General features: G+C 39.7%; 1 protein-coding gene across 1 annotated transcript in view; it reads right to left on the minus strand.

Moving 5' to 3' along the window:
• The window catches only part of grik4 (glutamate receptor, ionotropic, kainate 4), a 272058-nt gene that overhangs the window by 183170 nt on the left and 65182 nt on the right, over positions 1-23706 (minus strand). Inside the window, exon 2 of the mRNA XM_069148046.1 lies at positions 16443-16644. The gene's annotated coding sequence lies outside the window, so the exon portion shown is untranslated. The remainder of the gene's footprint in view (positions 1-16442; positions 16645-23706) is intronic.

The following is a 23706-nucleotide window of genomic DNA, read 5'->3' on the forward strand; positions in this document are numbered from 1 at the left end:
TGGATTGAATACCATCTCACTGTGAAGTTTTTACTCATTTATCTGATTGTCATTTAGTGAAAGGTCTGTATTTTCTGAGATGCGGCCATTCTTCTTTGTTAAGGTAACATTTTGCTCACAAGATGTTGGGTTTTCAAAACATAGTAACCAGTACCACTGCACACATCATTAAAGGTCGGTTTACACACATTCCTACAGTATCACCTTTTGAAAGAAAAAGCTCAACTGAACCTGAAGTTATTCCCAAAACCAACAATCATAAATGTCCGTGACATTTTGCACATCTACCTCCTATCTCAGACTTTTTTTTTTGCCTTGTTGTAGTAATGCGTGCATGACACTTTATACTGCAATTGTTGAAATTGATTATGTTCATTGTTCCTTCTCCTTTCTGGCTGCTCATGTTGCTCTCTCAGGGAGAATAAAAAATTCAAGTGGTGTCTATCTGTGTCATCATATCCTCAGATCTCTGCAATAAAATTTGATAGGTGACATGTTTTCATTACAGGGTGGAGGTGCATCACAGTAAAAGTCCGTAGCCCTCTTTGCTTTTGAAATATGAAGAAAGTTACTATATTTAGACGAAAAATATCAATAATATTCTTGCTAAAAACAGACAGGGTGACATATTTCAGTGGAGCCGTGCTACGAAATGAGATTTGAGATTCTCAATAAAGATAAGAAATCTTTTCAGGGCTTTGTGCCAATGTACTCTGTGGTGGTCAGAGTTAGCTTAATACTAAACACACAGTAGATAGTGGTAAAAGGACTGAATAAGATGTTGCCACCCAAGGTTGGTTGAAATGATTATGAATAGATTTACTTAAGATGACTTTGAGAGGTAGTGTTCAGCTCAAATGCAAAGAAAGCTACCAACTGTTGGGAGGTTTAGTTGCTGATTGGTATTAGATAGTTCTGAATTATTCTCAGTATAAGAGTGAAACCTTTAAACAGTGCTATATATAATATATCAGAGAAACTTTCATTGTAGCACATATTCTCTAAAAAAAAAAAAAAGCGCTGGAATTTGAAAACAGAACATTGTGAGTGTGTGTTTGCGTAGGAGAGACAAAGAAAAATAAGAAAGAGACCCAACATGCCAGAGAGAGAGAGAGAAAAGCAACAAGAGTCAGAAAGAGAGTAAAGAGGGGAAACAAAGGCCAATGTATCAGAGAGATCTAGCTTGCCTTTGTTCACCCCAGAAACTTCGGCGCTCAAGGACATTGTGCCTGTGTGTTTGGCAGAACACGTACTGAAAAGAATCAACAGCTACTTTTAAGAGATGATCCGACTTACTTTTGAAAACATTCAAATCTGAACAAGAAAATATAAAAAGGGTTCTGGTGGTAATCTGACTGTTACCATACAGCATATCTTGGATTGACTCAATCAATTGGAGAACTGGAGTGAAAAGGCTCCTTATCTATTATGTACAAAATGTGCAGCTGATGGAAGCTCCAGAAATTTGGGGAATGATGGATATTGATGAGTTGTCTGTCACTGAACAGCAGCTTTAAAAAATACTCACTGGTGGAACGTCTGAAAACTAAAAATAGGAAGACTAATAGTTTTCCTCTCTTGCTCCTATTAATATTCCTCCAAGTACCAGTTCACAGCTACTATGATACGATCAGTTGAAAATCCTAAACTGTCACAATTATTGTATGATTGCCTGAGTGCAGATATTTGAGCTTGCCACAATCATTTTGTATAATAGTTTGAATTGTTTCCATTCATCTGTATCAAAACAGCTCAATAAAATGAACATATTTCATATTTCCACCATTTGAAGTTTGACTGACGTGCTTTTAATGACATCATCACATTGCAACCTCTCCTTTACATGGTTTAATGGTTAATGGTTTCCTTAAGGTGTTTAATTTTTTAATAATTATTTAAATTGACAATAATATCATAGTTTTAGTTGCAAAGCCAAACCCTGCAGCACAGCTGTGGGCATATTTTGGCTTTAATCCAAATGAAAAAGAAACGGCCTCGGAGGAGGCACTTTGTTAGATTTGCAGCAAAAAGGTTTCAGTCGAAGGCCATATGTTCAATGCTAATAAATCTCTCTTCTTCTTTAAGAGGTGTATTTTTAAACTATGATTAGGCTTATGCTATATCATAGTGGCAAAAAATGATGTGAAAAAGAATTTAATCGGCAATCGCAATTATTTGTCTGTCAATTAATTGTCAGCTAAAATGTTATGACTGTGACAGTCCTAGTCTACATGTTTCAGCCATGTTTTTGAGTCGTTCGTCTCACATGTATCTGACTGAACAATTCCCTTTAATATTATTTAATACAGCTGTTCACACTGCAGCAGTAACAGCTCGCGGGTTGTACGCTACATTTGCCTTATCCTCAACCAGAATTGTATTTTTTTGGGCTTCAAGTTGTTTTTTTCCTATTCCCTAAGTGACTTCTGTCACTAAGCATTGGGCTCTGAGCACTTCCAAATGCAGGTGACCCACATTTAAAAATTTACATGAATGTGCAGTCACACAGGCTACAAGTACACGTTGCTGCTGCTCTGGTAAATGGGTGGCTCATACTACGCTTTAAGCTAGACGTGGTGTAACCATTAACTGTACATAAAAGTGGACAAAGCTTCCGGGGCGACAAAATGAGGCCGATGTGGAAGTGCCTTAAACTGCAATACCACCGATTGCCACCAGAGGCTGGGTCCAAAAAGCCTCCGGCTCCATAGACTCCTATTCAACTAGTCTCATAAGATTCAAGGTCAATAACATTTTATCAAGAGTTATTCCGTCCATCTGAAAATAATCCGTCATTAATTAGAAAGTACGCTTCAAAAAGCCTTGTTTTTGGGAGCGTGTCTGTTTGATTGACATGTGCAGTCTGGTTAAGGCTATCGGTGGGCGGGACGTGGTGTGTTTTAAAAAAGTCAATGCCGTTAGAGCTGTTATCAAATACAAGCTTTAGTAAGAATATGGAAAGATAATGATTTCTAAACCACTGATGTAATTTGAATATGAAGAAGGAAGATTGCTAGTGACGAATGAACATGTTGACGCTCACAAGTGCCTCAAGCAGACTGTTTCAAAAGGTACAGTATATTAAATGAAGTATCAATAGAGAGCTGGCACACTTTAGAGAAGGTGAAACATCCAATCCCAGAGTTAAGCCTTGGCCTCAGAGCACTGTCTCCTGCCTCCCTGAGGATCCACTCAGGAGCTGGAACAGCATGCCAAGTGAGATCTTGTATAGTCAGAATAGAAACCACTTGAACACAGTCAGCCTAAGCATCCACTTCACCTCACCAACATAAGGGTTTAACTTCGTACTCACCCACTAAAGGGTCCGGTAAAAGACATTCAATAAGTTCATAATGGGGTGAGCAGCTGCAAAAGGTACAATCGAACTGTTCTAACCACAGAAAGTGCAGGTATAGTATTTACACATTACCAATGAGTTGGAGTCAAAGATGGAAATCGTCATTAACCGAATGTAACACCTGTAAACATTATTAATGCACACAGATCATGTGGGTTCTTAAAAAAATACATTGGTTGAATTCAAGCCGTGTCCATGCTGTATATGGATGGAATACTATATACATATAAATACATAAACTGTTTGTGAATTAATGCAGCAGAATGGCAAGTTTATTACCTTAGAGTTGTTCCGCTTAATAAATTCTAGAGTGACGGGGTCATTTCGCTCGTCAGTAACAGACGTGTGTGGCTTTGTTGATGCTCTACCAGTGGTAAGTAGAGCAGCTGTTTAATGGAGTCTTGCAAAAATTCAAATCAGGAAGACAACTTCATTCACTCTCCTCTGCAGTTTCATTCATTATTTCCTCGGCAGACATCTTGGCTTTTATCCATTCATATAGTTCCCTGCTACTCTTTATTATCCTATCACTTTAACATCCAAGCAGTAACTCCTCACAGCTTCACTTCACACCACTGTGTAAGCCTAGAAGAGTAGCTAGAGCCAACCACTGCAAGACTAATGTAAAAACCTGCAACAATCTGCCAGATATGTGGGCAGGTCAACAGTTTACTGCAGTTTAATATCACAAATACTTGACTGGTGCAGAAGCTATATATTAATTCAATTATATATCAACAGCCTGCAAACCACAGTAATGTACATTAAACACATAGTGACACAGGACACTGATGAGAACTTTACCCTCCACACCGTCTGTCAGTTCCTTCACCTGTCAAACTCTATGCGACCCATTAACGTGAAACAGAAAGTGACATGGAGGCGGGAGCTATGCCTTGCTTGCCATGTTTGATTTATCTGTACCCTGAGCTACCAGTCCTCACAATCACTATTCACAATCGGTCCGATTAATGCTCCGTTGAGCTCTGCTTGCAGCTCCTGACGCCAGCATCCAACCAGCACTCGCTCACACCAATCACACCATTGTCAGAGTCCATGCAAAAACAGGGTGGTGATAAGTCTTTGGGGTAATGTTACTGACATTTATCAGGTTCATTACCATAATCTATGTAATTGATGTCTGCACTAAAAAACTTTATCAAACGCTGAAATCAGAAATCTCATTCTACGTGCTCTGCTTGCAATCAGTTAAGTACCCCAGAGCAGCGACAACTACAACCATGACTGCTGTTTTAATCTGCTGGTTTAAAGATTCTCCACTTTGAGCTATTACACTGCTGCTGCATTCACCTCCAGAAGCTTCCCTATCACATCACTGCTGACCTGAGAGGCGATCAACCAAGTCCTGATTAATGGGGTCTTTAAGCCTCCTTGGAGGCAATCACACTCAGAAGGTTGAGGCAAACAGTAACAAATGGGACACTCAGCAATCATCCTTCATTGCATCAATAACCCCAGTTATCGATGTATCAGCATTAAAATTTGAGAGGAGAAACATGCCCTAATTGTTGCGGAGTGACACATCTTTATTGCGTATTTTAAATCCCTTGCTTGCATTTTCAGACTAAAAGCCTTTCATTTATCCGGAGACAACTTAGATCAGAGAGTAACGATCTATAAAGATAATACCCCAGTAGTCCGGTGTAATATTGGATCGTCACGGTGATCGGCAAGTGCAGAGGCAAGCTGTGACTGATGACTTCAAGAAATGTAATTTTGAGGTAAGCAGCACAATACTTAAATTGATTTTGTCACTTGAGGCTGAGGTGGTACAGCACCGATTTCCCCCTGTTTAAGTGTCCGGGGTCATTCGGGCTGAGAAGGAGAGACTTGTCTCTGTCTAAATGGTGCGCTGATGGTAGAGGCGCTGGTGCATCTCAGGGAAGGAGGCAAAGATTGCCCTCATCAATCTAATGCCTCTTCGCCTGAGGTAATCATTTCCACAGAGCAACATGGCATCTCATTACGATGATTCCCTCTCAGTGTCAGTCAGCCTCCTCAGACACCTTCACAAAAATAAGCTCTGGTGAAAGAGAACACACACTCTCAGATTATTAAACAACCTGATGGCACAGGCTCTCACACCCTACAGTACATTAGTATTATTGGTCAAGTGCTATTTTCTACTTCAAAAGCAGCATTTCGTGGTAGTTAGACGAGCTGAACACAATCCTCTTCATCAGTAAACTGGTTTTCAAAATTGGAAATATTTTTGAGAAACTAGGCTAAACTAATAAAAATGTTTGTTGTCAGTTATTTCTCAAATAAACAATTAGTAAAAAGAAAGAAGTATAAAAACATGTATTCTTTCGACCAGTTGACTGATATAATGGCAGTGGTCTCTTAGATGGCTATCACAGTACATTTTTCAATGATTTTGTTTTTATTTTGTTAAAATTGTCAAAAGAAAGTAGAGTGTGTATGCCACAAAACACACAGATACTGCATTTCATATCTCAATCTAACACAGTCAGCAATACTCTATTTAGGTATTTCAAGCAAAACTACTATACTACTATCCACCGCCTAACCGCGTGCGCTCACACACACATGAATATGTTTGCTCGGTGTTGTGTATGCCAACACACATTGTTTGCACCTCACCTCCTCTTTCTTAATGTATTGAAAGAGTCCCACACAGAACTTCTTGACAGCTGTAGTTGTCTTTGCATGTTTCCTCATGTTCGCACTGGGACATCTGATACCGGGATAGTTTTACCTGCAAACCCCCAGGACCCCTGAAAGCAACGTGATCTTCTTCTCCCGTGTTATTTAATGCGGCTGGCAGGCAGATTTTAGGCTCATTACCGCCACCTTCTGACGGGAGTACTGCATTACAACCAGGGGGAAAAACTGGAAATAAAGAAGAATGAAAGTCGCGTGTACTAATCGATCTTGGATTAAAACGACTATTAGAATATTTGAAATTCAAGACCCATCCGTACTAAAAACCATAACTGCCTCCTCAGAGAAAATCCCAGTCAAGGGATCAGTTCTATATAGTAGATCTTATGACCTTTATATCACTGAAGACACAGCATAAAACCCCACACAAACACACAGACACACACCACCAACCTGAGTCTCTGTTCTCTAACAGGCTGTGAAAATGGGAGATTTGAAAAAGGCCATGCCACGAAGACAAAGTGAAAGCAGGCAGAAAACACAACAGGCCTTTTGAGGATCTCCCAATACATGCTTTATTTCTTTGCCTGGGGCCTCCATCTATCCATCTACCATCTCCTGCTTTCAAGTGAACAAACTCTGGCCGAACTCTTACCAGAATCATCACCTCACGTACAGGTGGGATTTTTAAACCAACATATCATAGAACAACCCATCTCTGATTATTACCAAACACAGAGACTGCTTAATACTTTATCCTCTGCTATCAGGAGAAGTTGATCTCATAGGATAACACACCTTTATTCTTTTTTCTCGCTTCACCCACACCTCACATCTTTCTTTCTTTACCCAACTGGGCTTTAGGAGATAAATGAAATGAGGGCTGGCATGTTCCCTGGACATTTTAATTAGCTAGTCTTTAATTCAGCCTGACCCTCTTTCAACTTTGATCAGCCGACGGGAGCTCTGATAAGGACCTGCCACTCACATGCAAACACCGGGGTTATTCAACCGCAAATTGTCTCCGCCATTTGCAGATTCTCTCTACCTGTGCTGTCAAGGGAGAGCTGTTCACGGCTCGGTGAAAACTAAAAGCCCAGCGAGAATGGAAGTATGGCACGTGAGCCGTGCTCATTCATCCCAACTCTCCATTCACGAAAGCATGGACTGGGACGGCGCTGAATACCAATGCACTCCTTGATTATTGTCAGTCCAGAGATTTCTGGTGGCAAAATGAATGTGTGACAGTGTTAGCTCGAAGTTCTAAAGGAACACATTGTCTTTCATTTAGTCTTGAAATGACATTGGACTTGGGCTTCGCGAGAAGCAGCTGAAAGCAAAAGTATTTCCATTACATCCATAGTAGTTGTAGGGTATACGGCCTAAAGTAATATCAGTGTTTCCCACCTATAGATTTTACGTGGGTGGGCCGCCCAGCTATAGTCACAGCTGATCAAGTATATTAACACTATGGTCGCCTGGACAGGTGGACCAGTGGACAATCTTCCCTCGCTACAACACTGGTAGGCAGAATTCAGCGTCTTCCATTTGGAATTAAAATCCCTCTAGTTTTACACTGGGTCCAGTCGTAGGTTTTTGACCTGGACGTATTTCTGAGGGGCTGGACGCCCCAATCAAAGGGGACGCACAATTTTGAATTATATTTTGGCCACACACCAGTTGCGTGCACCGCAGGAGGCATTTAGTGAACATCTGTCTAATTGTACTTACAGAAAGTACTTTAAATATTCAGTAGGAACTACACAAAAATGATCTGTTATTTAGTTTGTGGACAAAAACAGAGTGAGATTCAGATTCTGTAAAAATATAAGTGTATAACGGTATGATGTCATTATAATTTTATATGCATTATCATGCCACTGTGTGGGAGGCACTGAATTTCATTGTACAGCTGTGCAATGACAAATAAAGGCATTGATTGATTGATTGATTGATTGATTGATTGATTGATTGAATGATTGATGTCATTATATCAACAAGTCAGAATATTGCTATTATCCAATATGATTTTTTTTTTTAAATCATACTAAAATATGACACGCCTCTTATCCATAGTGCCACAACTGGGAGACACAACTTTATAGCCAATAGCTAAAAAGGAGACAATTTATGTGTCACACGACTTCAGACTTCAGACTTTTCGAGGGCCTGTTCCCTAAAACACCAGAATCAGCTGTATAGCTCTAGATCAGCTCTGGCTGACACAGTCTGAAGAACACACACCCAAAGAATGACAGAACCAGAGTTGCAAGACAAAACCTCTTGCTGCTCTGTGGGCACTAAGCTGTGCCAAGCGACTCTGTGTGCCGCACTCCTCTTACAGCAGGGAGCACGGCTGACTGAAATCCCCTTTTCACAATTTTCTCATTGTATAAATCAGACTGTTTAAAAGAGTACTTTTCTGAAATGCGTTATTTAGGCAAAGAATTGTTAAAGCACATTCAGTTACTAATCCAACACTTCTTTCGTAATGCGTTGCTGCTGACGAGTACAGATGGTGTTCAATACCAAAGCAGCAATTTTCTGGCTCGAAATTGAATAAGTTTAAGCCAGTGGTAAAGAGGTATTATTGCTTCACACATACAAAGCATACTCAACATACCCCTTGGACATTTCAAAACCAATCTGGGCTTAGGATGTGTATCCAATTTTTTGACCCATTAATACCTCTAACCAGCCTTAACCAGTCCATTATAAGCAGAATCAAAGAGAACAACGTGTTTTTTTTTTTTATCAACTACACGGAGCACAATCAGCACCGCTGTCTTTACGTCACCACGCAGTCCTGTTCCAACTCGGACCTCTTTCGCTTTCATTAGATCCGCCAAGCCAAGCGCTGCCATCGATCAGCCGGCTTACCCAGTGACAGCAACCAGTTTCTGTGTGACAGCGACTGGTGGTCCTTCCCGTTTGTAAATGGGATTGGAAGAGTGTCTACAAAAGCCGAAACAATACCACCCCTCGCCACACACCGCTGGAGCCAGCTGGAGCCAGCTGTGGCGTCGGGCCTCTGCCTGCCGCTGCCCTTCAGTCTCTCACTGATCCTATCTGGAGATGCTGTGGGGACATTGCCCGGTGCACTCACTCTTCAAACTCCTTCTCTACCTCTCCTACTGTTTCTAATGTCTGAGGTATCATTGCTCTCTTCCTGCTTCAGTTCCTCTCTCTAAATCCTCAGACACTAAAGTCTTCTCTGTCTCTCTGAACCCCTCTGTATGCTTCACATTATGTCCAATTCACTGCTGCTGTGCCTCATACCTGTGGTCTTTCATTTTTTCCTTTCTTGTCTATCTTTTATTTTGCCTCTCCTTGAAACTCTTCCATCTCTCTCCATTCTCCTCCGTGTTTCTGATCCTAGACACCTGTAGAGGATATTCTTTGCCATTCAACATGCAGTACGGTATTCCACAGTACATCAAGGTGTGGCCAAGGACTTAGATGAATGCAACCAGAAGAAAACCAACAACACCAGTGAATTATGGCAGTTGATTTGTGCCACAGAGTTTAACAGTGAATCCTTTATACTGTATACTTCCAAGACTAGATAGCAGAAATTACAGTGCACATTCATAAATAACAGTGACGCAAGTGGCGGAGAACACCTTATGAAGGTTATGTTTCATGGGTTTGGATTTTCCAATTATGCACTGCTCTGTCCTGATAAAGCCCAGCAGCAGTTCATAATGCAGACAAAAATTACTGCTCCGTGTTCACTTGGCTGCACAACAGGGTATACAGTGTCCAAGCCAAAAAGGGAAATCTTGAAGAAACAGTGCTTGGTCCTTTTTAAAGCAAAGTAATGCCATGCCAAGCCTTTATCGTCATAGGCTCTGACTACAGTAACCTGCTGCATGTTTTACACCACCTCCACTTCAGTCAAATACAAATAATTAAACCAAATACTGAAATGAAAACCAGCCAAATAAACACAATTTGGCACAACTTTCCATAACTATATTCTTATTTTTGCTACATTCATTCAAATTTCTGCATAGAGATCGAAATATTTCATCTCTATGTCATACCAGAGCTGTCTATCGCAATACTCACAGCTCCATACATCTACCTGTTATTCTGGCTTCCATTTACCTGCCAGATGCTGCAAAGCGCCACAAGCCTTCACCCATATGTTGTTCAATTCTATTTAGGACGGCTCACTCTTAATTACAGTAACTTCATCACGCAGTAAAGCAAGATTTCAAGAAAACAATATGGTACGGTCATACATACAGGGTGCTGTGAATGTCTCGGTTTAAAGTTTGAAGCATCTGTGTTTTACTACTTTGAAATGGAAATATCCAGAGCAGTGCAACTATTTTGAATGGATTCTTAAATACATGATTTTTCATTCTGCTTATGTGTCAGTCAGTAACAGGTTCTAATTCAGTCTGAGCTCCCCTCATAAGCTCTGCTTTACCTTGTAAAAATCTGCTTCTTAACTCTTTCTAAACCTCTAGATCCTTCTACGCTTTCCTCCCCATGTATATTCAATGTGCGACACAGCCAAGGCTTTATGTGTATGAATCATGTATTATCCCTTGTCCTCGGCTTCTGCTTTTACTTCTCTCTTTTCCTGTAATTTCATTTCCCAGTCGAGCTGTCAGGCATGTGGAAGGACCTGTCTACCACATGGTGTGTGTGTGTGTGTGTGTGTGTGTGTGTGTGTGTGTGTGTGTGTGTGTGTGTGTGTGTGTGTGTGTGTGTGTGTGTTTGGTGGTGGGGGGGGGGCAATGAACAATTTGCATTCACAATCACAAAGCATCTTCACAATTGGCCACATAAATATTGAAACAACTATTTAAACAGCTCTGATCAAACACAAGTCAATCAAACAGAAACAATGGGCAGAGTGAGGAAAAATGTGTTTGAGAGACAAGACAGCAGAGATCAACCAACAGCAGAGTTTTAAATAACACAAACTGAGAGCTGAAGTTAATACTTTGTTATGACATGAGCTCCTGAGGTTTGATGAAAAGGACTAAGCATGGTAATGGCTTTGTCTGTGATATATACAAGTAATACCTATTTAGGAAACAGAAGTAAAAACTCTGTGATCCATTTATAAAGCAGCTTTTTATACTTTGACGCCTTCCCTGTTGTCTCACTTCTCCCTTGCTGATTGTTCATATTGTCTTCTGTCTCTATGACCCTTTCACTGCTGCACATTAATCATTTTACACTCTTTCAACTGAACCTTTTAGCAGAAGACCTGTGGACTTGTTCTTCTTAAAATGCAATTCCATACTTTATAGAGGCAAAAAGGTATAATGCACACAAAACCCCTGATCTCTTCAGCACCCGGCCCAAATCTCCCAGAAACACCATTTTAGCTCCTTTGTCTTCTACACCCTCTCTGCCTATGGGTAAAGTAACAAGTGCAGATATTTTCTGTCCAAGAAGCCTGTGAAATGGTCTTCACAGAGGCCGGCCTAACTAAGCAGTTCCACACTGACCATGTGCTTTAATCATACTCTAAACGTTCACAGCCTGGTACGCTGAAAGCAAACATACAAAAGGCATACTTGTAGTAAGCGCACATTGGCACAATCACACACAAATCTGAATTCCCACTCATGAAAGCTTCTGCTTCTGTTGCGTCTTTCACAACACAAACTGGCCACTGTGGGCACTAGTGATGCTGATTTAACAGTGATCAAGCAAACTGTTTTAGCAATAGAAATTACAAAAATATCAACGCTTCATAAGTGGTTTAGAGAGAGAGAGAGAGAGAGAGAGAGAGAGAGAGAGAGAGAGAGAGAGAGAGAGAGGGATAGATAGATAGATAGATAGATAGATAGATAGATAGATAGATAGATAGATAGATAGATAGATAGATAGATAGATAGATAGATAGATTTAATAAAAATGTAAATGACAAAATTAAAAAATATGAATGTAAAATCAACAAAATCAACAAAATATACCCAAAAAAATAGAATAAAATTAACAACAACAGTGCAATGGTCAACAGTTTAGTACAAAACATTGTCAGTGATGTAGGACAGATTTGGCCAGAGGTGAGTTATTGTAAAGTTGTAAAGCCAGTGGGCAGGAATGATCTCCTGTATGAGTCCTTGTGACAGCGGAGCTGGATGAGTCTGGTGGAGATGAATATGAATAATAATTTCTTCAGCGTCCTCCTCTCCACCACCTTTTCCAGACTGTCCAGTTTGCAGACAATTATGGATCCGGCCTTCTTAACCAGTTTGTAAAGTGTGTTGGTGTCTCCAGCTCCAACGCTGCTCCCTCAGCAGACTACGGAGAAATTTCTACTGCAGTCATCATTTATGCAGTTATAGGTCATTAGTTATATTTAATTACTATTAAACAATTTTTTTATTATCATTTAATGCTTCTAGTTCTGAAAACGTCCACATATTTCACACGTTGACTCACGTGTTTCACTTTGCACAGTAATTAGCGAAGCACCGACAGCACACATAAATAAACCAGATGGCATTCTTGCTGGGTTGGTGCTGTGGTCAGCTTAGGCATCTCAAGCAAGTCCTTCTCTAGCCTCCAGTACACTGTAGCTGTCTGCCAGAGTCCTTGTACCTGTCTGCCTCAGTAATCTGCCAGGGAGCAGACAAACATCAGTGGGCCTTATCTCTACTTCTCAGGAGCAGCCAGGGAAGGAGGCAGGAAAAAGCAGGTAGCCCAGCGGCAACACAGAGGAGAGCAGGCTAAGGCAGACTCATGAATTCAGTCAACACACAAATAGAAACTGTTCATTAAACGCATGCATACACACACTCACCGCAAACTCTCCAAAGCACATCAAAACTTCCTCTGGAGAGAAAGAACTGAGTTCATCAGACATGCACTGTGTTGTTTCTGCAAAGCAGGTGAAGATTCTTCTGCGGGCAGTGGCAAGAGCATCAGTGAATAAGTGCAGCAAAGATTAGTTTAATGAGTGTGACATACCAGAACTACTTCAATATTTCCAGTAAGGCTGAACAGGAGGATTTACAGTGTGCAAATCGAGAATGCTGCAGTTGACACATACTGAGGGGCTATAAAACACCATCTGCACCAAAGTGATATTTAATACTTGCATCTTGGACAAGATTGCACATGTGGGCGATGAAATTGAACCTATCTCCTGAAACCAGTCTCACTGAGCCAAAGTCAGTAAAAAGTCAAATTCTGTCAGTAGTAGATTTCACAGGGCAATGGTGCCTCAAAGAAATGCAATGTCTGTACAGCATGCTGTGTGTTCTGGCATTTGTATTCACAGCAAACTGAAGCTGCCTGTGGGGGAATGTGGTGGCTTAAAAAAAATAAGAAAGGCGTGTTATCCTGCATATGAATATGAATTGGGTTTTACTCTCACTGGAACACATAACAGTTAGTAATAAGGCATAGAATAAAAGTGGTTTTACTTTCTGAGGAGTGTGCGCACAGGTGTGTATGTGTGTGGGCGTGTGTGGTGAAGACACATTTTTTTTACATTAATTGAAAAGTTTCTGGTGGAGGCATATTATCCATCATTCTTTTTACATGCTGACCATGTAAATGAAACATGAAATTTGTGACTGAAAGGAGAATTCTGTATCACAATTGAAGGAATTCATATTAAAAACCTGTGCTCTGAGATATCAACAATAGAGTACATGTACCATGATAAGCTTGTAACTCTCCATTGGATTCTATAAAAAAACATGCTGACCTGATGCAGACGACCTTGTCAGCGTTCACCTGTGAGCCTCATGTGACATTTTAGGCATTTTGTCTTAACAGAATCGAGCAGTTTACAGTTTGAGGTAAGCCTCTTGAGGACAATGTCTCCTGTCATATAAATAAACAGCTCGAAAAACCAGCATGACACCTTTTTTTTGTCTAAAAATACACTGTTTCTGCGGCTTTTGTGTGCTGGTGATTTGTTAAAAATCAAACAAAATACAAATGTAAGGGAGGTCAGAGAGAGTCGAAAGGTGGCCCTGAGGGGAAAGGAGACCTGAAGGCCATTGCATGCTTAAATTGTGTACCTGCTTTCATGCTGTCAGTAGGTAGGATAAAAGACAGATTTAAAGTCGGCAGAACAGTGACATCTGGAACTTAATTTCCTTGCAGACTGAAGCCCACAACACATATGTGCACATACTCATATTCATCACATCCTGGGGAAAAAAATTAAATCAGCCATTTTAAAATCTCTATGTATTGTGTAACGTAGGAAATAGGCCTGAGAGAAACAAGATTCTGAGGTTTATTTCAAATGCTGCTGCAAACCCACTAATAGCTCAGCTTGATACACAGACACTCAAGATGAACTGACACACACAAACGGTCACCATTACATAAAAGCTTAGAAATAATGACAACTATGTCGATTTTAACAGCTTTCAAGCAACTTCAGTTGATGTTTTTCTTGCATCCCTAAGAGTCAGACATCCTTTTATACATTTTCAAGTTTTTAAGTATATGTAATGATATAAATTGATAGAGTTGCTGGAGAGTTTGATAAGTATCTAACTCATCTCTTAGTTTGTTGGCAGAAAAAAAGTTACAGACTAAAAATCAGTCTGTCCTCATTGTTAAGGAAAACCTTAAGAATCATGTAAGCTATGCCTCTTAACTGTAGCACCAGAGAGAAGCAATTTGCACAAGGAGCTTTGCAAATTGTGGAGTGATTGACCCTAACAAGGGCTGTCATACAAAAGGAATCCAGGAAATGTGTTTCTTTAAGAAGATGGAAAACTTCTGCTAAAAAATTTGTCATCTTGAAATTGTGGTTTAGAAAATGGGTGAAGGTAAATGGAGGTAAAAGTTCATTCTCCAGGCTTGTTAAGAACACTTGGGGAAAAAAAACAGTGGAAAAAAAAAAACAGATAGAAAATGCATTTTTTTATGGAGCTATTTAACATGGTTTAACAAAAACCTCTCAGCTGCAGAAATCTCAATAAAGTAATCCTCTTTCACGCAAACAGTGCTAAATTATAGTGCAATAAGCAGCTTTTGTTGTCACAAGTAAGTGCTGTAGCAATATTTTGTGATGATAAAAAAAGTCCACTTTTTATTTTACACGTTGTGGCTCTCACACAAAAGAACAGAGAGCGATCTATGATCTATGACAATGACAATGATCTATGTATGACTAATTTATATGGTTTTTTTTTGTCAGCTACAGACACAGATACAATTTTGAAGTCCTGTTGAGCTCTTTAAGTACAGTGGTTGTTATTTGAGCAGCAAGTATCCCAAAAGGAAAGCTTGACCCCGGAAGCCGTTACATGTTACAGTGATGTATATGAGCCTGTGTTGTGTTTGAAGTGTTATTCTGTGATGTCAGAATCATTTACATTTATGATACGGCCTTATATTTCTCTAACCTGCCGAATCTGCTTCTAATTCAGTCAACGTTTTCCACCGTTTCCCAGAATTACTTCCGACTTGTCTGGAATTGTTGCCTCCGCCAATGCTTTTATTTATAGATGGAGAAAGCAATACAGCATACTAATCACACTAGTAAGAGCAGAAGTGTGAGTTTTCCCTGGCGCGGTTGTTTCTCTAACTCACAAGAGCAACGCCAGGTCTTTTGGAACCGCTGACAAAATTGGAGGCGTGGGTGGCCATTCAGAGGTCTATCCTGATGTTTGCAAGTGACATTTTAGATTTTGGATATTTTTCCACTTGAATTACTCTTGAACTCAGAAGTAACACAATTTACAGCACACATCTTTCAAACACAGATTTTCTCTTTGCTTGTACCTCTGTTTTGTTTTAATGATGCAACAGTACTGTATAAGACTTATTTTTAGTGAAATATCACATCTGATATGCCACGTATATAGCATCAAATTAAATGGAAATATGCTCAGACCTGTGTATTATTCTATTCCATTTTCTACTAAATTCAACATAGCATTTTTCTTTCTTTGAAAACTTTTGGATCTTCATTAAAATAGACCTCGAACAAAGATAATGTATTTGTCTGCTAATGATGGATGCACAACTGGGATCTTCAGGGTAAAAACAGTAAAATACAATTGTAGTTGTGCTGAAAATGTTTTGGCATGATATCGTATTTTCTAAATTTGGCTATTGATCTACAGAATACAATTAAAAAAAGGTACGTCACAAAAAGTCCTTCCTTTCCTTTGAAGTTCTTTTTTTTAAAGTTGGATTCAGTTAAGACTTTCACAGATTTGAATAACAAAAATACAAATCTTGATATATAAACTGATAATTAACAGCTTTTTTTTTTTTCCCCCATCAAAACTTTACTTCCATTAGTCCCTCTTACACACATGGACATGACAGGCGTCAGTGTCCAAGCCTACAGCACACAGATGGCAGAAAGACCCCAGCATAAACTCATTGTCATGCATTATTTCCTCTCGCTCCTTCACTCTCTCCATGCTGTTATTGAACAGGGCAGGTGAGTGGCGGCTGATTACCAAACATCTTCTCCTACCTTTGATCTCCTGAAGTGTGGGTCTCTAATCCATCTTGCAGCGCAGGAGGCTGTCTGATCTGGGTGGTTGTGGTAGCCACTTAGCTTCTCCTCATCTCACATACACATATAGTATGTGCGCCTGGCTCTCACGCAAGTGTGTATGTACACACACGCATGCACAGTTTGGGCTCTGCACGCTGAGCTGCTGCGTACAGGCGCTCTGGAGGAGAGAGAGAAAGAAGAAGAAAAAAAAAGAAGACATCAGAGTCTGTAAACACAAACTTTATATATATATATAAATATTACTTTATGATGCACATACAGTACATAGTAAGCATGATTTGAGACTGCAATCAGTTTTACACTGTGCAGGATTAAAGTAATCCTGAGACATAAAGACATTCAATAATAGCGCGCAGGAAATCAAAAGATGCATCAAGGCTCGGTTTGTCCTGCCTGCTATTCTTAAAGTAAACAATGGCATTGCATTATAAATCAGAACTCTGGTCGGGTATCTGCTTCCACACTCGTATTATAAACCCAAAGGACAGTCATTTATCCAACATACAGTAAGTTTGGAATCTGCACTGCAAACCGCAGTTTCAAAGTTCACGGTCGTGTTTTGCTGAAGGTCTTGTTTTACTGTTTGTCCCTTACTCAGCTAGATACCCTTCCTCTTTTTATAGCACATCCAACATTTTTTCATACTGTCACTGCACATACTTTGAACAGCTTTTGAGACTCATCAGCATTCAAAACAACGCCTTGCACACAATATTGCAAGACAATTTCCACAGTAAATGAGAAAGTAAATGTCACTTACAAGATGAGCATTAATCTCACGTCATTGCATTTTAATGGCACCCTTACTCAGAGGAGAATTAAACTTCTCCCCAGAGATCAACCTAATCACTTAGCACCATGGGGAAATCATCCTGCTACGTCACAGCAGAGGCACAACCTGCCATGGCAATGACTTTCGGCTCACAATGACTTCAGACACTCTCTATGTTTGCATGAATACACAAACATGCACAAGTGGTAAACTTTTCATTCATAAGCAGGTTCTTCTCATTTTCATCACACGTCCGCCTACTTTCACCGTGACGGTCGAAAATGTATCCAAGGTCGGACTTTACTGATTATTAACGGTAATATTAACATCAGATACAGGTGGTCCTGTGTCCAACTATCCCTCTTCAACTCTCACATATGGTCATCAAGGCATATTTCAAGCTATTATATTGCCAATAAACAATCATTTCATTCTGGTTGTTTGTTTTTTGCAGTCTTGATCCCAGTGAAGAGACTGGATTAAAAGACGTATACTGTTACTTTTGCAATGGTAACAGAGAAGCAGTGATGCAGCTAGCATTGCTACTTTACCAACTTATATCTGCCCTAAAGGTCCTCCACTGGCTAAAGTATTTTTACAGCAATGAGTCAATTGTTATGTTCAAAGCAGTTTTACTCAGCTGGGAAATCCACTCGTCTGTAATTACTGGAAACGATTTTTAAAGAATGCATGTATCCAGCCAATAGACAATTTACAGCAGGAACAGAACAAAAGGTTAGATCAAATGAATATCTGAAGCTCTTTGAGGGGATGTGGGATAAATAGTAATGGAGGAACTTTTGAAGTGCTGACATATGTAAAGTTTCAGCAGAAAGGATATTGTTGCTGAATGTTCCCTCAGCCTGCTCTCCTCTCCAGCTCATTTCTGCTCCTCTTTCTGCTGTAAAAGCTTAAGGCTGCAGTATACAAGTCAAAGGTACAGAATCCATTTCTTATCAAACTATGCCCAAAGGACTAAAATCCCAATGGCACTACCTGCCCTGACCATTAAAAAGTACAGTAACTATTCTTTTGAGCAATAACACTGCATGGCAAGTTGGAAGTACCGTGTCAACATATCAAACAAACTGTGCTGTTGCTATTAAATGTCATCATGTGGATGTATTTTACATCTTTTACTGCAGACTGTGCTAGGGGGATTTTATGATCTAGCACAATCAATGCAATACATACGTGAGAATGAGTCATATTCTGAATATTGTACACATGGAGCAAGAAAAACACCAGAAATGCTACTTTCTTTCTAGCAGTCAAATTGTTTTGAAACAAAAAAAAATTAAAGTTAATGTATTCAAGATGGTTTGCATATGTCTACATTGACTACTTGCGCTGAACATGCTTGCATAAAGCTAAATCATGGCAAATGCTTCAAATCATGGTATGTTAAAAGAAATAGGCAATTATGTTTTGGTTAGAAGATGTTTTCTATTGGTATGCTTGTGATATTATAAAAACAATCCTGGCTAGCTGGAAGGCACATTTTAAAATACACACAACCACTGCACTGCAAAAGCAACATTATGAAAAGACTTTATAAAATTGGATTTTGGAGCATCTGTACAGAAAGAAGATTACCCTTAGGCTTCAATTTTTCTGCAGGCTCACATTCACAACCAAAACTTGGGTTTGTTGTAATTGTTCAAATAATAGGTAGACAAAGCTTCCACAGATAATATTCATGTCCGTCTCAGACGTGTTCGCTCTTTATTGAACATCATAAACACAAACCTTATGACAACGGCATACATAATGTTAACTTAGGCGGTTGTACAAACAACTTACCAGCTAACTCTTTAGTAATTATCAGTCAGAACTACTTTAAACTGCAGTCGTTCACTGCCTTCTGTGCTCCCCAATCCAAATGAGACTCAGGCACATTCATGTGGTAAACTTAATAAGAATAATATATTTATGCTAAACACAAGCCCTGTGGCACAGTCTCGCTGTGGAAAAACAAACAAGTTGTGACACCAAGAGTGGCTGATACATCTCGACTGAAATACTAGTGTCACTTGCAGCAACAGACATAAATGTCAAATATGCAAGACATAACTCTGTTAGGTAGCTCAGTGTTGTCAAAATATATTCCATGTTTTTTCAAACTCAGTATGACATCTCACAATGGGAAAAGCACAGGTGTAATGAATAAAATCAATGACGGCTGAATGTAATTTAGCAGCTTTGTTTTTCAGGGTTAGTGTTGTTAGTAACACCTGTGCTTTTCTCCTGCTGTAACAAGTCAGCATGTCTGCTGTGAAAAATATAGATTACTTTTGATACACTCTTATTGCAGTTTGCAAAGCTAGTTGTAAAGTGGTACAGCAACATCAACCTAAGTTTGGAATGTAAACATAATTCATTTGAATTATTCTAATATTTCATCTCTGCAGTTTCCAGATGGTATTTCATTTGTGTGTTTGGCTGCATTTCTTGACATGTACCCTTTATTAATATTGTAACATCAGTCTGTTAATTCTATTTCAGATATGTTGAACTCATCAGCTGATCACCGGGAGCTTATGTGTTTAGTTCTTTCTGTTTATTTGTTATCAGGATAGCTTAAAAACCTTCCTGTTTTCCATCTGTTCAAAAAAGTGTTGATAGAATGTATATCATTTTACGAATATAATTTCACTAATAAATAAAAACAAATGTACCAATTAATAGCTCAAAAGATGAAATGATATCTGATTTTATGTGCTGTTTTTTCATAGCCTTCAAGTTAATGAGCTTGTGAATATTCTGTATGTCAATTTGTGTATTTATGAATGTGTGCATACAGTATGTGCGTGCAAATTAAAGGACATGCATTTCTTTTGTTTATATTCCATAAATAAATTGATGATGTAATAGATTACTTTCCTCTCCTTAATTGCCTCTGCAAAATAGTCTCCGAGTGCAGCTTGATGTAATGCTGTCCTAAAACAGCTTTATGTTGATTTACTTCTAAACATGTTGTACTATTTTGAGCGTTTCAACAGTACATGACATATGCAGATTGATATTTCACCATGAAATCAATGCAGAATGGAAAGGGCAGGAGAGCATTATGGATTTTTCAGTTTTTGCTTTGACATGACCATCAATCCCTATAGGTGATCGTGGAAAAGGGACAAACAGGGGAGAAGGAGCAAGACAGCAGCTAAGAGCTGCTGCAGCTGAGGTGACGGGTTCGGAAAGTTTTGATTTATCTGCCCTCTATAGTGCAGTATAGCAACCCACCATTCAAACACATTTGCAGGGGGAGATAAACTGTATTTGCCATTACTGCAACTATTACAAGCAAAAAGCCGAACTACCTATCTATGAAGTTTGGTTCGGGGATCTGTATCGCGTTTAACAGGTACACATTATCACTGATTCCAAAATTTAAATGTTCACAATTTGAATACTAGATCAACAGATAATCATCACTTTTGTTTTTTGTGTTGGCGTTCCCTATAACCCAGGAGACATTACTGTGAAAGCAAAAACAAAGAGATAAGTCATCAGACTGTTGATCGACAAAGATTCATTTCTAAATTATTTTTGCTAATCATTTAGTAAAATTGAGTAATTTTCAAAGAAACAAATACCACACGTTACCAACTTCTCTAATGTGAGAATTTGCTTCACTCCTCTGGGATGGCAACCTTTTTTTTTTACTTTTTTTTTTTTATTGAGTTAAAAAAAAAAAAAAGCAGTATGAAGACATAAATTTTAGCTTTTGTAAAATTGTGATGAAGACTCTTCACTACTTTTTGACCCTTTCCAAACTAGAACATTGTTGATTAATCACTAACTAAAAACAATATTTAGCTGTAGCTGTAATTGGACTTTGACAAGCCAAAACAATCTTGTGAATCACGTGAAGTAATCAAAAGCTCCAGAACAGCTATTTGATGGCTCTTGGTGTAGAAACATATAATAAGTTGAGCAGAATACTTGTTTGCAATTGCCAAGGCAGAAACGTGGATTGCCAAATCTCTTTTTAATACCTTTCAAAGCAAGAGTGTCAACTTATGGTAGCGGACACTTATGACTAGTCCACTAGAGGACATCTGCTCTCAAATTGATACATGAATTTAGAGAAAATAATTTGGAGAATGATACATCTCTCCATTGCATTTTTAAATGTTTTTTCCTTCAAATTCTAGATCTGCCAGTCAGCTTATGGTCAGTACTGCCAAGTCTTCACTTCCGTTCTTAATGGTGAACTCTGTAGCTTTGCCTCCAGTTAGTAAGTAAAACACAGTAGCTTCCTATCGGTCTGAGCCATGACCCCAATTGGAGAGCCATATTCAATGCAACACACAGGAGAGATGAGAGGCGGCAGAAAGCTGCCCAGAAAGGCTGCAGGGAACCGATAATAAAGCTTTTAGAATTCAGCTGTCATCGCATCGTCCCTGATACCGACCCGTCCGACTCTTCTACCATCAACCCCCACACATCAGGTGGAAAGTTGTGTACATTCACACCACAAACACGCCAGCACGAAGGTACAAATCCTCACCATTTTCTCACCAACAAAGAAGTTAGTGGATCTTAAACACTTTTTTCAGACAGGCAAACAGATTTAATCAAAACAAAGCCGTAATCCTTCCATTGTTCATTAATCTAGCTGCCTGAAAATTTGTGTCAACATTTTCACTGACAAAATTTTGATATTTTTGTTGAAAACCAACACAAAAAATAAATCCCTTCGCTAAATATAAATATTATCTAAATATTGTCACAACCACATTTGCGAGGGATAGAAAAAGCACATGGAGAGCAAAACAACAGGAGACCAGGGAAAGGTGGGGAAAGGAAAAGCTATAAAAAGGCAGACAGCGATAGAGTACAAAATGGAAGTGGGTGACGGACAGCGAGGAAAACTGGTGGAAAGGAAACTGGGTTAGACTTGTGTGGTTTTTATGATTAGCTATGCTTCCACACAGTAGGATATTTTCATTTCAGCAAGATACACTTAAACAGATAGATTTTATGGGTCGTGTTTTTCTATAACTTGGCCAGTCAGTGGAAAATATTATAAGTGACATGACCTCACTATGGAGTCAAATCACAGCCATGTCATGGGAGGTGTATAAAATTTTGAAGGCAGAAACTACTTAAAGCAAGCAGAAGTAAACACATATTTGTTTCTCAATAAACTATCGATTATATTGTTTGATTACAAGAGTCATGCACATGCACGAAGAAGCCTTGAAGAGTAGAGCAAACAGAGCAACTTCAAAAATAATTGCTTGGTAAAATGTGTCAGGTTGATACAGCTGTATTGGACTGTAGGCTACACATTAAGGTGAGAAGCTGCACATCTGCAGACCTTGTAATGATTTCATTTGAGGTTTCTCGCTTTGACCCTGCGATAAAAGGATACCAACCAATCAGAGCGCAGTAGCCGGTCATGGACTGTGAATGTAAATAAAAGGTGACCAAGATGAAATGCGCCGACAGACAAGTAATGCATGAGTGTGGGGGAGAGAAAGACACTCCGATTACGAAGGTGGAGGTGTGAGAGTGATCGACTGAAAGAGGCAGAAAAAGAAAGGATGAACTGCGAGGGAGAGTAGAGAAGTAGCAGCAGGAGGGGAAGATGGGGGGGGGAGGGGGCATATTAGGAGCTACAGAAGTTAAGTAAGTGGCGAACTGCCACGTTGGGCATTGCAGGACAGAACAGACTCATTTAGGCATCTGCAGTCGACGCTGCTGAATGGCAACAGTGCTTCCTCTGCTGCTGCTTTCAGGGACGTGCCTGGAGTGTAGAGTAGCCTTCTTCCTGTGGCCTGGGGCCTTAAATCAGTTCTGCACTAGACACACCAACGAGCAGCTGCACACACACTCTCTCCCACTGTTTCGCTCTCACTCGTTTTCTCGTGGCCAACAGAGATGCCCCGTTTGCTCATCGTGACCCCCAGGGTGAGACTTAAGAAGACATTATTGACCTTGAATTTGACAACATTCAAGTCTGAAAAAAAATCCTAAAGCAGATTTGGTAATAGACAAGCGTGGAGAGTTGCCAGTCGATGGGGGGAAACCTCAAAAAGACATCCGAATAGGACAGTGCTGAAGATGAGGTTCGGCGGCTTCTCACAAAGCTCTAACTGATGCAACACAAGCGACATGCAGGAATTGGATGAGGTAGGCCTGAGGTGTACTACCCTGCCAGAAGGGAAGGATTTCAGTCAGACTTATTTGATCCAGGCAGCCTGTGAGTGATATTGAGCGATAGAAAAGGCAAGTCTGCACACTACTGGCATGTCCTTGCTTCTCTCTCCTGGGTGGCCAGAATTACGGAAGCAACATGACTTTGAATCGTGTTGGGTTTTAACCTTACCTGAGGACGCCGGGTGTTCACGTATCCTACAGTTGTTCATGTTCATTTATAATGCATGACCTGGAGTACAATATTACTCCCTAAGGGTACACAGGTATATGCATAATTTA

This window comes from Embiotoca jacksoni, unplaced genomic scaffold, assembly GCF_022577435.1.
Source record: "Embiotoca jacksoni isolate LCO1_2020_lvr unplaced genomic scaffold, fEmbJac1.0.p SCAF_14, whole genome shotgun sequence".
NCBI classification, from domain to species: Eukaryota; Metazoa; Chordata; class Actinopteri; family Embiotocidae; genus Embiotoca; species Embiotoca jacksoni.